This window comes from Bidens hawaiensis, unplaced genomic scaffold (assembly GCF_021521415.1).
Source record: "Bidens hawaiensis isolate Kalapana, Puna unplaced genomic scaffold, B.hawaiensis_p1.1 tig00005770_1, whole genome shotgun sequence".
Classification (NCBI taxonomy): domain Eukaryota; kingdom Viridiplantae; phylum Streptophyta; class Magnoliopsida; order Asterales; family Asteraceae; genus Bidens; species Bidens hawaiensis.
Window position 1 is genome coordinate 1,471,421 of NW_027491378.1, and position 16,392 is coordinate 1,487,812.

The 16,392-nt window shown below is 43.6% G+C and overlaps 1 long non-coding RNA gene across 1 annotated transcript in view; it reads left to right on the forward strand.

The window, feature by feature from the left end:
- LOC143630618 (uncharacterized) overlaps positions 1-7,539 on the forward strand; it is a 105,567-nt gene extending 98,028 nt beyond the window's left edge. Inside the window, exon 2 of the long non-coding RNA XR_013153206.1 lies at positions 7,441-7,539. This is a non-coding gene — a long non-coding RNA (uncharacterized LOC143630618). The remainder of the gene's footprint in view (positions 1-7,440) is intronic.
- Positions 7,540-16,392: the final 8,853 nt, after the last annotated feature.

Here is a 16,392-nt window from a genome sequence, read left to right on the forward strand (position 1 = left end):
CTTCCACATCTTAGGGGGAGTCTACTGGTGCAACTGGTGAATCGGGGGGTGATGATGTGGTGGTAGTGGATGCTGAGGAGGTGTTGGATGTTGAGGACGAAGGTGATGATGATGTGTTACCGAGTGAAGAGATTGAGAAGATAGGGGATGATATTGTAATTGATAGTGAGATTGAAGAGGGAGAGATTGTGGAAGAAAACGTTGAGCATGAAATTCCCGAAGTTGATAAGTCAGATATGGGTCAAGATATGGGAAGCGATGAGACGGAATGGGAAGAGCAGCCAAGATGGAAAGAAGGCTACGCTCAATGGTTCGTAAAGATAAAGAAACCAGCGGTTCCTACTATGTTCAAGAAGAGTTACAACATCAGAGGATATGCTGAATCGAAGAAGGGGATTATTTGCTGGTTATATGATGAGCAGTTGAGGCTGTTTGTGATTAAACGTTTTGACGGAGTTCAGTATTTCAAGAGGTTGTTGAGATCGTTGAATACCTTGCCGGAGTGTGAGGTGAAGAACTTAGCCAAGTTGGGGTTGATAAACAGGAGTGATGATAATATGGCTAGGATTATTGGAAAGATCGTGTGGAAAGAAAGCCTAAAAGAGAAAAGGTTCGAGTTATTAAAGCCGCAGAAAGGAAAGCTCGTTGAAGATAAAGATAGAGGTATGAGAGCTGATGGCAAACCTTGGATGATAATGAAGTATAAGTCAATCCGGTGTTTAAAAGAAGTGCCGATGAAACAAATGCCCAAGGATGTCTTAAAGAATCTGAAATGGTGGTATGTTGATAGTGAAACAGCTGAAGCGGTGATGGAGGATGAAGATGAACAAGAGTTGTTGAGAGTGTATGATCCTATGCACTTGGTGAATTTGTCTCAAGCTGACTTGCAGGTGCTGAACGAGAAAAAGATATTCTATATTCCGGCATGGAAAGAAGAAGCCAGGAAATACCAGAGAGTCGTCTCTGTCTGTGTAAGACAGGGAGTTCATGCTTGAAGACGAGAGAGACTCGAGTTTTGGGATTACAAGACACGTGATTGAAATTAGAGATATGAAGCTACTGCCAAGGGGGAGTCTTTTGGTACATGATGTCAGTAGTTCAGTATATAGTGTCTGTAATCGTGTTAGTTGGTTTTGTTATGTTTTAGCGAAGTTGTCTCACAAGTTCGCCTGATATAAGCGAACTTGTGGAACAAGCAAAGTTATCAACAACTTCGCCTAGTCTGTTAGGCGAAGTTGTCGATAACTATATATTCTATGTTACGGATTGTTTTGTAACATGAGTCTAGTACATGTAATTGTGATTTGGCTATCACGTGTTAAAGGAGTTGCAATACAACGTGTCTATTGAGTATTGTAACGTGTCTTTTTACATGGGTTTAACGTATATCGCGTCTAACACTTGTATCGCCATACGTAGGGATTCCGCACCTACGTAATACGAGATATTTCTGTGTAGATCAGGCTAGGAACCTACATTCGACCCATCCTCAGTTTTTCCTCCGGCTCGTGTACTACTCCCTTTGACAATACTGGCAAAATTTCGAACGTACCACGGGGTGGCGTGAGGGCAAAATAATTGATCCGATTCTTCCTTAGGGTCATAATATATTGTATGGAAATCTCCTAAACCCAATTTATGATCCGATTTATTGGTTCGACGCATTCTCAGTTTTTCCTCCGGCAAGTGTACTACCCCCTTTAGCAATACTAACAAAATTTCGAACGGGCCACGGGGTGGCGTGAGCGCATAATTATTGATCTGATTCTTTCTTAGGGTCATAAAATATTGTATGGCAGTCTCCATGACCGAATTTATGATCCGATTCATTGATCCGACCCATCCTCAGTTTTTCCTCCGACTCGTGTACTACCCCCTTTGGCAAATACTGGCAAAATTTTGAACGGGCCACGGGGTGGCGTGAGGGCATAATTATTGATCTGATTCTTTCTTAGGGTCATAATATATTGTATGGCTGTCCCCTAGACCCAATTTATGATCCGATATATTGGTTCGGCGCATTCTCAGTTTTTCCTCCGGCTCGTGTACTACCCCCATTAGCAATACAGGCAAAATTTCGAACGGGCCACGGGGTGGCGTAAGGGCATAATAATTGATCTGATTCTTTCTTAGGGTTATAATATATTGTATGGGAGTCTCCTAAACCGAATTTATGATCCGATTCAGTGGTTCGACCCATACTCAGTTTTTTTCCTCCGACTCGTGTACTACTCCCTTTGGCAATACTAGCAAAATTTCGAACGGGCCACGGGGTAGTGTGAGAGCATAATTATTGATCCGATTATTTATTAGGGTCATAATATATTGTATGGAAGTCTCCTAGACCGAATTTATGATCCGATTCAGTGGTTCTACCCATCCTCAGTTTTTCCTCCGGCTCGTGTACTACCCCCTTTGGCAATACAGGCAAAATTTTGAACGGGCCACGTTGAGGCGTGAGGGCATTATTATTGATCTGATTCTTTCTTAGGGTCATAAAATATTGTATGGCAGTCTCTTTGACCGAATTTATGATCCTATTAAGTGGTTCGACCCATCCTCAGTTTTTCCTCTGGCTCGTGTACTACCCCTTTTGGCAATACTGGCAAAATTTTGAACTGGCCACGAGGTGGCGTGAGGGCATAATAATTGATCCGATTCTTTCTTAGGGTCATAATATATTGTATGGCAGTCTCCTAGACCCAATTTATGATCCGATTTATTGGTTCGACGCATTCTTAGTTTTTCCTCCGGCTCGTGTACTACCCCCGTTAGCAATACTGGCAAAATTTCGAACGGGCCATGGGGTAGCGTGAGGGCATAAATATTGATCTGATTCTTTCTTAGGTCATAAAATATTGTATGGCAGTCTCCATGATCGAATTTATGATCCGATTCATTGATCCGACCCATCCTCAGTTTTTCCTCCGACTCGTGTACTACCCCCTTTGGCAATACTTGCAAAATTTTGAACGGGCCACGGGGTGGCGTGAGGGCATAATTATTGATCTGATTCTTTCTTAGGGTCATAATATATTTTATGGCTGTCCCCTAGACCCAATTTATGATCCGATTTATTGGTTCGGCGCATTCTCAGTTTTTCCTCCGACTCGTGTACTACCCCCATTAGCAATACTGGCAAAATTTCGAACGGGCCACGGGGTGGCGTAAGGGCATAATAATTGATCTGATTCTTTCTTAGGGTTATAATATATTGTATGGGAGTCTCCTAAACCGAATTTATGATCCGATTCAGTGGTTCGACCCATACTCAGTTTTTTTCCTCCGACTCGTGTACTACTCCCTTTGGCAATACTGGCAAAATTTCGAACGAGCCACGGGGTAGTGTGAGAGCATAATTATTGATCCGATTATTTATTAGGGTCATAATATATTGTATGGAAGTCTCCTAGACCGAATTTATGATCCGATTCAGTGGTTCTACCCATCCTCAGTTTTTCCTCCGGCTCGTGAACTACCCCTTTTGACAATACTGGCAAAATTTTGAACGGGCCACGTTGAGGCGTGAGGGCATTATTATTGATCTGATTCTTTCTTAGGGTCATAAAATATTGTATGGCAGTCTCTTTGACCGAATTTATGATCCTATTCAGTGGTTCGACCCATCCTCAGTTTTTCCTCCGGCTCGTGTACTACCCCTTTTGGCAATACTTGCAAAATTTTGAACTGGCCACGAGGTGGCGTGAGGGCATAATAATTGATCCGATTCTTTCTTAGGGTCATAATATATTGTATGGCAGTCTCCTAGACCCAATTTATGATCCGATTTATTGGTTCGACGCAATCTCAGTTTTTCCTCCGGCTCGTGTACTACCCCCGTTAGCAATACTGGCAAAATTTCGAACGGGCCACGGGGTAGCGTGAGGGCATAAATATTGATCTGATTCTTTCTTAGGGTCATAAAATATTGTATGGCAGTCTCCATGACCGAATTTATGATCCGATTCATTGGTTTGACCCATCCTCAGTTTTTCCTCCGACTCGTGTACTACCCCCTTTGGCAATACTGGCAAAATTTTAAACGGGCCACGGGGTAGCGTGAGGGCATAATTATTAATCGGATTCTTTCTTAGGGTCATAATATATTGTATGGCTGTCCCCTAGACCCAATTTATGATCCGATTTATTGGTTCGACGCATACTCAGTTTTTCCTCTGGCCCGTGTACTACCCCCTTTAGCGATACTGTCAAAATTTCGAACGGGCCACGGGGTGGCGTGAGGGCATATTAATTGATCTGATTCTTTTTTAGGCTTATAATATATTGTATGGCAGTCTCCTAAACCGAATTTATGGTCTGATTCAGTGGTTCGACCCATACTCAGTTTTTTTCCTCCGACTCGTGTACTACTCCATTTGGCAATACTGGCAAAATTTCGAACGGGCCACGGGGTGGCGTGAGAGCATAATTATTGATCCGATTATTTCGTAGGGTCATAATATATTGAATGGAAGTCTCCTAGACCGAATTTATGATCCGATTCAGTGGTTCTACCCATCCTCAATTTTTCCTCCGGCTCGTGTACTACCCCCTTTGGCAATACTGGAAAAATTTTGAACGGGCCACGGGGTGGCGTGAGGGCATTATTATTGATCTGATTCTTTCTTAGGGTCATAAAATATTGCATGGCAGTCTCATTGACCTAATTTATGATCCGATTCAGTGGTTCGACCCATCCTCAGTTTTTCCTCCGGCTCGTGTACTACCCCATTTGGCAATACTGTCAAAATTTCGAACGGGCCACAGGGTGGCGTGAGGGCATAATAATTGATCCGATTCTTTCTTAGGGTCATAATATATTGTATGGCAGTCTCCTAGACCCAATTTATGATCCGATTTATTGGTTCGACGCATTCTAAGTTTTTCCTCCGGCTCGTGTACTACCCCCGTCAGCAATACAGGCAAAATTTCGAACGGGCCATGGGGTAGCGTGAGGGCATAAATATTGATCTGATTCTTTCTTAGGTCATAAAATATTGTATGGCAGTCTCCATGACCGAATTTATGATCCGATTCATTGATCCGACCCATCCTCAGTTTTTCCTCCGACTCGTGTACTACCCCCTTTGGCAAATACTGGCAAAATTTTGAACGGGCCACGGGGTGGCGTGAGGGCATAATTATTGATCTGATTCTTTCTTAGGGTCATAATATATTGTATGGCTGTCCCCTAGACCCAATTTATGATCCGATTTATTGGTTCGGCGCATTCTCAGTTTTTCCTCCGGCTCGTGTACTACCCCCATTAGCAATACTGGCAAAATTTCGAACGGGCCACGGGGTGGCGTAAGGGCATAATAATTGATCTGATTCTTTCTTAGGGTTATAATATATTGTATGGGAGTCTCCTAAACCGAATTTATGATCCGATTCAGTGGTTCGACCCATACTCAGTTTTTTTCCTCCGACTCGTGTACTACTCCCTTTGGCAATACTGACAAAATTTCGAACGAGCCACGGGGTAGTGTGAGAGCATAATTATTGATCCGATTATTTATTAGGGTCATAATATATTGTATGGAAGTCTCTTAGACCGAATTATGATCCGATTCAGTGGTTCTACCCATCCTCAGTTTTTCCTCCGGCTCGTGTACTACCCCTTTTGGCAATACTGGCAAAATTTTGAACGGGCCACGTTGAGGCGTGAGGGCATTATTATTGATCTGATTCTTTCTTAGGGTCATAAAATATTGTATGGCAGTCTCTTTGACCGAATTTATGATCCTATTCAGTGGTTCGACCCATCCTCAGTTTTTCCTCCGGCTCGTGTACTACCCCTTTTGGCAATACTGGCAAAATTTTGAACTGGCCACGAGGTGGCGTGAGGGCATAATAATTGATCCGATTCTTTCTTAGGGTCATAATATATTGTATGGCAGTCTCCTACACCCAATTTATGATCCGATTTATTGGTTCGACGCATTCTCAGTTTTTCCTCCGGCTCGTGTACTGCCCCCGTTAGCAATACTGGCAAAATTTCGAACGGGCCACGGGGTAGCGTGAGGGCATAAATATTGATCTGATTCTTTCTTAGGGTCATAAAATATTGTATGGCAGTCTCCATGACTGAATTTATGATCCGATTCATTGGTTTGACCCATCCTCAGTTTTTCCTCCGACTCGTGTACTACCCCCTTTGGCAATACTGGCAAAATTTTAAACGGGCCACGGGGTAGCGTGAGGGCATAATTATTGATCCGATTCTTTCTTAGGGTCATAATATATTGTATGGCTGTCCCCTAGACCCAATTTATGATCCGATTTATTGGTTCGACGCATACTCAGTTTTTCCTCTGGCCCGTGTACTACCCCCTTTAGCGATACTGTCAAAATTTCGAACGGGCCACGGGGTGGCGTGATGGCATATTAATTGATCTGATTCTTTTTTAGGGTTATAATATATTGTATGGCAGTCTCCTAGACCGAATTTATGGTCTGATTCAGTGGTTCGACCCATACTCAGTTTTTTTCCTCCGACTCGTGTACTACTCCATTTGGCAATACAGGCAAAATTTCGAACGGGCCACGGGGTGGCGTGAGAGCATAATTATTGATCCGATTATTTCGTAGGGTCATAATATATTGAATGGAAGTCTCCTAGACCGAATTTATGATCCGATTCAGTGGTTCTACGCATCCTCAATTTTTCCTCCGGCTCGTGTACTACCCCCTTTGGCAATACTGGAAAAATTTTGAACGGGCCACGGGGTGGCGTGAGGGCATTATTATTGATCTGATTCTTTCTTAGGGTCATAAAATATTGCATGGCAGTCTCATTGACCTAATTTATGATCCGATTCAGTGGTTCGACCCATCCTCAGTTTTTCCTCCGGCTCGTGTACTACCCCATTTGGCAATACTGTCAAAATTTCGAACGGGCCACAGGGTGGCGTGAGGGCATAATAATTGATCCGATTCTTTCTTAGGGTCATAATATATTGTATGGCAGTCTCCTAGACCCAATTTATGATCCGATTTACTGTTTCGACACATTCTCAGTTTTTCCTCCGGCTCGTGTACTACCCACCTTTAGCAATACTGGCAAAATTTCGAACGGGCCACGGGGTGGCGTGAGGGCATAATTATTGATCTGATTCTTTCTTAGGGTAATAAAATATTGTATGGCAGTCTCCATGACCGAATTTATGATCCGATTCAGTGGTTCGACGCATTCTCAGTTTTTCCTCCGACTCTTGTACTACCCCCTTTGGCAATACTGGCAAATTTTCGAACGGGCCACGGGGTGGCGTGAGAGCATAATTATTGATCCGATTATTTCTTAGGGTCATAATATATTGTATGGAAGTCTCCTAGACCGAATTTATGATCCGATTCAGTGGTTCAACCCATCCTCAGTTTTTCCTCCGGCTCGTGTACCCCCTTTGGCAATACTAGCAAAATTTCGAACAGGACACGGAGTGGCGTGAGGGCATAATTATCGATCTAATTCCTTCTTAGCGTCATAATATATTGTATGGCAGTCTCCATGACCGAATTTATGATCCGATTCAGTGGTTCGACCCATCCTCAGTTTTTCCTCCGACTCGTGTACTACCCCCTTTGTCAATACCGGCAAAATTTCGAACGGGCCACGGGGTGGCTTGAGAGCATAATTATTGATCCGATTATTTCTTAGGGTCATGATATATTGTATGGAAGTATCCTAGACCGAATTTATGATCCGATTCAGTGGTTCTACCCATCCTCAGTTTTTCCTCCAGCTCGTGTACTACCCCTTTTGGCAATACTGGCAAAATTTTGAACGGGCCACGGGGTGGCGTGAGGGCATTATTATTGATCTGATTCTTTCTTAGGGTCATAAAATATTGTATGGCAGTCTCATTGACCTAATTTTTGATCCGATTGAGTGGTTCGACCCATCCTCCGTTTTTCCTCCGGCTCGTGTACTACCCCCTTAGGCAATACTGGCAAAATTTCGAACGGGCCACGGGGTGGCGTGAGGGCATAATAATCGATCCGATTCTTTCTTAGGGTCATTATATATTGTATGGCAGTCTCCTAGACCCAATTTATGATCCGATTTATTGATTCGACGCATTCTCAGTTTTTCCTCCGGCTCGTGTACTACCCCCTTTAGCAATACTGGCAAAATTTCGAACGGGCCACGGGGTAGAGTGAGGGCATAATTATTGATCTGATTCTTTCTTAGGGTCATAAAATATTGTATGGCAGTCTCCATGACCGAATTTATGATCCGATTCATTGGTTCGACCCATCCTCAGTTTTTCCTCCGACTCGTGTACTACCCCCTTTGGCAATACTGGCAAAATTTTGAACGGGCCACGGGGTGGCGTGAGGGCATAATTACTGATCCGATTCTTTCTTAGGGTCATAATATATTGAATGGCAGTCTCCTAGACCGAATTTATGATCCGATTCAGTGGTTCGACCCATACTTAGTTTTTTTTCCTTCGGCTCGTGTACTACCCCCTTTGGCAATACTGGCAAAATTTCGAACGGGCCACGGGGTGGCGTGAGGGCATAATAATTGATCCGATTATTTCTTAGGGTCATAATATATTGTATGGCAGTCTCCTAGACCGAATTTATGATCCGATTCAGTGGTTCTACCCATCCTCAGTTTTTCCTCCGGCTCGTGTACTACCCCCTTTGGCAATACTGGTAAAATTTCGAACGTGCCACGGAGTGGCGTGAGGGCATAATAATTGATCCGATTCTTTCTTAGGGTCATAATATATTGTATGGCAGTCTCCTAGACCTAATTTATGATCCGATTCAGTGGTTCGACCCATACTTAGTTTTTTTTCCTCCGGCTCGTGTACTACCCCCTTTGGCAATACTGGCAAAATTTCGAACGGCCACGGGGTGGCGTGAGGGCATAATTATTGATTCGATTCTTTCTTAGGGTCATAATATATTGTATGGTTGTCTCCTAAACCCAATTTATCATCCGATTTATTGGTTCGACACATTCTCAGTTTTTCCTCCGGCTCGTGTACTACCTCCTTTAGCAATACTGGCAAAATTTCGAATGGGCCACGGGTTGGCGTGAGGGCATAATAATTGATCCAATTCTTTCTTAGGGTCATAATATATTGTACGGCAGTCTCCTAGACCGAATTTATGATCCGATTCAGTGGTTCGACCCATACTCAGTTTTTTTCCTCCTACTCGTGTACTACCCCCTTTAGCAATACTGGCAAAAATTCGAACGGGCCACGGGGTAAATTGAGAGCATAATTATGGATCCGATTATTTCTTAGGGTCATAATATATTGTATGGCAGTCTCCTAGACAAAATTTATGATCCGATTCAGTGGTTCTACCCATCCTCAGTTTTTCCTCCGGCTCGTGTACTACCCCCTTTGGCAATACTGGCAAAATTTAAAACGAGCCATGGGGTGGCGTGAGGGCATAATTATTGATCTGATTCGTTCTTAGGGTCATAAAATATTGTATGGAAGTCTCCATGACCGAATTTATGATCCGATTCAGTGGTTCGACGCATCATCAGTTTTTCCTCCGGCTCGTGTACTACCCCCTTTGCCAATACTGCAAAATTTCGAACTGGCCACGGGGTGGCGTGAGGGTATAATTATTGATCCGATTCTTTCTTAGGTAATAATATATTGTATGGTTGTCTCCTAAACCCAATTTTTGATCCGATTTATTGGTTCGACACATTCACAGTTTTTCCTTCGGCTCGTGTAATACCACCTTTAGCAATACTGGCAAAATTTCGAACGGGCCACGAGGTAGCGTGAGGGCATAATAATTGATCCGATTCGTTCTTAGAGTCATAATATATTGTATGGCAGTATCCTAGACCGAATTTATGATCCGATTCAGTGGTTCGACCAATACTTAGTTTTTTTTCCTCCGGCTCGTGTACTACCCCCTTTGGCATTACTGGAAAAATTTTGAACGGTCCATGGTGTGGCGTGAGGGCATAATTATTTATCCGATTCTTTCTTAGGGTCATAATATATTGTATGGCTGTCTCCTAGACCCAATTTATGATCCGATTTATTGGTTCGACACATTCTCAGTTTTTCCTCCGGCTCGTGTACTACCCCCTTTGGCAATACTAGCAAAATTTTGAACGGGCCACGGGGTGGCGTTAGGGCATAATAATTGATCCGATTCTTTCTTAGGGTCATAATATATTGTATGGCAGTATCCTAGACGGAATTTATGATCCGATTCAGTGGTTCGACCTATACTTAGTTTTTTTTCCTGCGGCTCGTGTACTACCCCCTTTGCCAATACTGGCAAAATTTCGAACGGGCCACGGGGTGGCGTGAGGGCATAATTATTGATCCGATTCTTTCTTACGGTCATAATATATTGGATGGCTGTCTCCTAGACCCAATTTATGATCCGATTTATTGGTTCGACACATTCTCAGTTTTTTTTCCTCCGGCTCGTGTACTACCCCCTTTGGCAATACTGGCTTAATTTCGAACGGGCCACGGGGTGGCGTGAGGGCATAATTATTGATCCGATTCTTTCTTACGGTCATAATATATTGTATGGCAGTCTCCTAGACCCAATTTATGATCCGATTTATTGGTTCGACACATTCTCAGTTTTTCCTCCGGCTCGTGTACTACCCGTTTGGAAATACTGGCAAAATTTCGAACGGGCCACGGGGTGGCGCGAGAGCATAATTATTGATCCGATTATTTCATAGGGTCATAATATATTGTATGGAAGTCTCCTTGACTGAATTTATGATCCGATTCAGTGGTTCTACCCATCCTCAGTTTTTCTTCCGGCTCGTGTACTACCCCCTTTGGCAATACTGGCTAAATTTCGAACGGCCACGGGGTGGCGTGAGGGCGTCATAATTAATCCGATTCTTTCGTAGGGTCATAATATATTGTATGGCAGTCTCCTAGACCGAATTTATGATCCGATTCAGTGGTTCGACCCATACTTAGTTTTTTTTTCCTCCGGCTCGTGTACTACCCCCTTTGGCAATACTGGCAAAATTTCGAACGGGCCACGGGGTGGCGTGAGGGCGTAATAATTAGTCTGATTCTTTCGTAGGGTCATAATATATTGTATGGCAGTCTTCTAGACCGAATTTATGATCCGATTCAGTGGTTCGACCATCCTCACTTTTTCCTCCGGCTCGTGTACTACCCCCTTGGCAATACTGGCAAAATTTCGAACGAGCCACGGGGTGGCGTGAGGGCATAATAATTGATCTGATTCTTTCTTAGGGTCATAATATATTGTATGGCAGTCTCCTAGACCCAATTTATGATCCGATTTATTGGTTCTACGCATTCTCAGTTTTTCCTCCGGCTCGTGTACTACCCCCTTTAGCAATACTGGCAAAATTTCGAACGGGCCACGGGGTAGAGTGAGGGCATAATTATTGATCTGATTCTTTCTTAGGGTCATAAAATATTGTATGGCAGTCTCCATGACCGAATTTATGATCCGATTCATTGGTTCGACCCATCCTCAGTTTTTCCTCCGACTCGTGTACTACCCCCTTTGGCAATAATGGCAAAATTTTGAACGGGCCACGGGGTGGCGTGAGGGCATAATTACTGATCCGATTCTTTCTTAGGGTCATAATATATTGGATGGCAGTCTCCTAGACCGAATTTATGATCCGATTCAGTGGTTCGACCCATACTTAGTTTTTTTTCTTTCGGCTCGTGTACTACCCCCTTTGCCAATACTGGCAAAATTTCGAACGGGACACGGGGTGGCGTGAGATCATAATTATCGATCTGATTCCTTCATAGGGTCATAATATATTGTATGGCAGTCTCCTAGACCGAATTTACGATCCGATTCAGTGGTTCGACCCATCCTCAGTTTTTCCTCCGGCTCGTGTACTACTCCCTTTGGCGATACTGGCAAAATTTAGAACGGGCCACGGGGTGGCGTGAGGGCATAATAATTGATCCGATTCTTTCTTAGGGTCGTAATATATTGTATGGCAGTCTCCTAGACCCAATTTATGATCCGATTTATTGGTTCGACACATTCTCAGTTTTTCCTCCGGCTCGTGTACTACCCGATTGGCAATACTGGCAAAATTTCTAACGGGCCACGGGGTGGCGCGAGAGCATAATTATTGATCCGATTATTTCATAGGGTCATAATATATTGTATGGAAGTCTCCTTGACTGAATTTATGATCCGATTCAGTGGTTCTACCCATCCTCAGTTTTTCCTCCGGCTCGTGTACTACCCCCTTTGGCAATACTGGCTAAATTTCGAACGGGCCACGGGGTGGCGTGAGGGCGTAATAATTAATTCGATTCTTTCGTAGGGTCATAATATATTGTATGGCAGTCTCCTAGACCGAATTTAAGATCCGATTCAGTGGTTCGACCCATACTTAGTTTTTTTTCCTCCGGCTCATGTACTACCCCCTTTGGCAATACTGGCAAAATTTCGAACGGGCCACGGGGTGGCGTGAGGGCGTAATAATTAATCCGATTCTTTCGTAGGGTCATAATATATTGTATGGCAGTCTCCTAGACCGAATTTATGATCCGATTCAGTGGTTCGACCCATCCTCAGTTTTTCCTCCGGCTCGTGTACTACCCCCTTGGCAATACTGGCAAAATTTCGAACGAGCCACGGGGTGGCGTGAGGGTATAATAATTGATCTGATTCTTTCTTAGGGTCATAATATATTGTATGGCAGTCTCCTAGACCCAATTTATGATCCGATTTATTGGTTCTACGCATTCTAAGTTTTTCCTCCGGCTCGTGTACTACCCCCTTTAGCAATACTAGCAAAATTTTGAACGGGCCACGGGGTAGAGTGAGGGCATAATTATTGATCTGATTCTTTCTTAGGGTCATAAAATATTGTATGGCAGTCTCCATGACCGAATTTATGATCCGATTCATTGGTTCGACCCATCCTCAGTTTATCCTCCGACTCGTGTACTACCCCCTTTGGCAATACTGGCAAAATTTTGAACGGGCCACGGGGTGGCGTGAGGGCATAATTACTGATCCGATTCTTTCTTAGGGTCATAATATATTGAATGGCAGTCTCCTAGACCGAATTTATGATCCGATTCAGTGGTTCGACCCATACTTAGTTTTTTTCCTTCGGCTCGTGTACTACCCCCTTTGGCAATACTGGCAAAATTTCGAACGGGACACGGGGTGGCGTGAGGGCATAATAATTGATCCGATTATTTCTTAGGGTCATAATATATTGTATGGCAGTCTCCTAGACCGAATTTATGATCCGATTCAGTGGTTCTACCCATCCTCAGTTTTTCCTCCGGCTAGTGTACTACCCCCTTTGGCAATACTGGTAAAATTTCGAACGGGCCACGGAGTGGCGTGAGGGCATAATAATTGATCCGATTCTTTCTTAGGGTCATAATATATTGTATGGCAGTCTCCTAGACCCAATTTATGATCCGATTCAGTGGTTCGACCCATACTTAGTTTTTTTTCCTCCGGCTCGTGTACTACCCCCTTTGGCAATACGGGCAAAATTTCGTACGGCCACGGGGTGGCGTGAGGGCATAATTATTGATTCGATTCTTTCTTAGGGTCATAATATATTGTATGGTTGTCTCCTAAACCCAATTTATCATCCGATTTATTGGTTCGACACATTCTCAGTTTTTCCTCCGGCTCGTGTACTACCTCCTTTAGCAATACTGACAAAATTTCGAACGGGCCACGGGTTGGCGTGAGGGCATAATAATTGATCCAATTCTTTCTTAGGGTCATAATATATTGTACGGCAGTCTCCTAGACCGAATTTATGATCCGATTCAGTGGTTCGACCCATACTCAGTTTTTTTCCTCCGACTCGTGTACTACCCCCTTTAGCAATACTGGCAAAAATTCGAACGGGCCACGGGGTGGCGTGAGGGCATAATAATTGATCCGATTCTTTCTTAGGGTCATAATATATTGTATGGCAGTCTCCTAGACCGAATTTATGATCCGATTCAGTGGTTCGACCCATACTCAGTTTTTTTCCTCCGACTCGTGTACTACCCCCTTTGGCAATAATGGCAAAATTTCGAACGGGCCACGGGGTAACGTGAGAGCATAATTATTGATCCGATTATTTCTTAGGGTCATAATATATTGTATGGCAGTCTCCTAGACCAAATTTATGATCCGATTCAGTAGTTCTACCCATCCTCAGTTTTTCCTCCGGCTCGTGTACTACCCCCTTTGGCAATACTGGCAAAATTTCGAACGAGCCATGGGGTGGCGTGAGGGCATAATTATTAATCTGATTCGTTCTTAGGGTCATAAAATATTGTATGGAAGTCTCCATGACCGAATTTATGATCCGATTCAGTGGTTCGACGCATACTCAGTTTTTCCTCCGGCTCGTGTACTAACCCCTTTGCCAATACTGCAAAATTTCGAACTGGCCACGGGGTGGCGTGAGGGCATAATTATTGATCCGATTCTTTCTTAGGTAATAATATATTGTATGGTTGTCTCCTAAACGCAATTTGTGATCCGATTTATTGGTTCGACACATTCACACTTTTTCCTTCGGCTCGTGTACTACCCCCTTTGGCAATACTGGCAAAATTTCGAACGGGCCACGGGGTGGCGTGAGGGCATAATAATTGATCCGATTATTTCTTAGGGTCATAATATATTGTATGGCAGTCTCCTAGACCGAATTTATGATCCGATTCAGTGGTTCTACCCATCCTCAGTTTTTCCTCCGGCTCGTGTACTACCCCCTTTGGCAATACTGGTAAAATTTCGAACGGGCCACGGAGTGGCGTGAGGGCATAATAATTGATCCGATTCTTTCTTAGGGTCATAATATATTGTATGGCAGTCTCCTAGACCCAATTTATGATCCGATTCAGTGGTTCGACCCATACTTAGTTTTTTTTCCTCCGGCTCGTGTACTACCCCCTTTGGCAATACGGGCAAAATTTCGTACGGCCACGGGGTGGCGTGAGGGCATAATTATTGATTCGATTCTTTCTTAGGGTCATAATATATTGTATGGTTGTCTCCTAAACCCAATTTATCATCCGATTTATTGGTTCGACACATTCTCAGTTTTTCCTCCGGCTCGTGTACTACCTCCTTTAGCAATACTGACAAAATTTCGAACGGGCCACGGGTTGGCGTGAGGGCATAATAATTGATCCAATTCTTTCTTAGGGTCATAATATATTGTACGGCAGTCTCCTAGACCGAATTTATGATCCGATTCAGTGGTTCGACCCATACTCAGTTTTTTTCCTCCGACTCGTGTACTACCCCCTTTAGCAATACTGGCAAAAATTCGAACGGGCCACGGGGTGGCGTGAGGGCATAATAATTGATCCGATTCTTTCTTAGGGTCATAATATATTGTATGGCAGTCTCCTAGACCGAATTTATGATCCGATTCAGTGGTTCGACCCATACTCAGTTTTTTTCCTCCGACTCGTGTACTACCCCCTTTGGCAATAATGGCAAAATTTCGAACGGGCCACGGGGTAACGTGAGAGCATAATTATTGATCCGATTATTTCTTAGGGTCATAATATATTGTATGGCAGTCTCCTAGACCAAATTTATGATCCGATTCAGTAGTTCTACCCATCCTCAGTTTTTCCTCCGGCTCGTGTACTACCCCCTTTGGCAATACTGGCAAAATTTCGAACGAGCCATGGGGTGGCGTGAGGGCATAATTATTGATCTGATTCGTTCTTAGGGTCATAAAATATTGTATGGAAGTCTCCATGACCGAATTTATGATCCGATTCAGTGGTTCGACGCATACTCAGTTTTTCCTCCGGCTCGTGTACTAACCCCTTTGCCAATACTGCAAAAATTCGAACGGGCCACGGGGTGGCGTGAGGGCATAATAATTGATCCGATTCTTTCTTAGGGTCATAATATATTGTATGGCAGTCTCCTAGACCGAATTTATGATCCGATTCAGTGGTTCGACCCATACTCAGTTTTTTTCCTCCGACTCGTGTACTACCCCCTTTGGCAATAATGGCAAAATTTCGAACGGGCCACGGGGTAACGTGAGAGCATAATTATTGATCCGATTATTTCTTAGGGTCATAATATATTGTATGGCAGTCTCCTAGACCAAATTTATGATCCGATTCAGTAGTTCTACCCATCCTCAGTTTTTCCTCCGGCTCGTGTACTACCCCCTTTGGCAATACTGGCAAAATTTCGAACGAGCCATGGGGTGGCGTGAGGGCATAATTATTAATCTGATTCGTTCTTAGGGTCATAAAATATTGTATGGAAGTCTCCATGACCGAATTTATGATCCGATTCAGTGGTTCGACGCATACTCAGTTTTTCCTCCGGCTCGTGTACTAACCCCTTTGCCAATACTGCAAAATTTCGAACTGGCCACGGGGTGGCGTGAGGGCATAATTATTG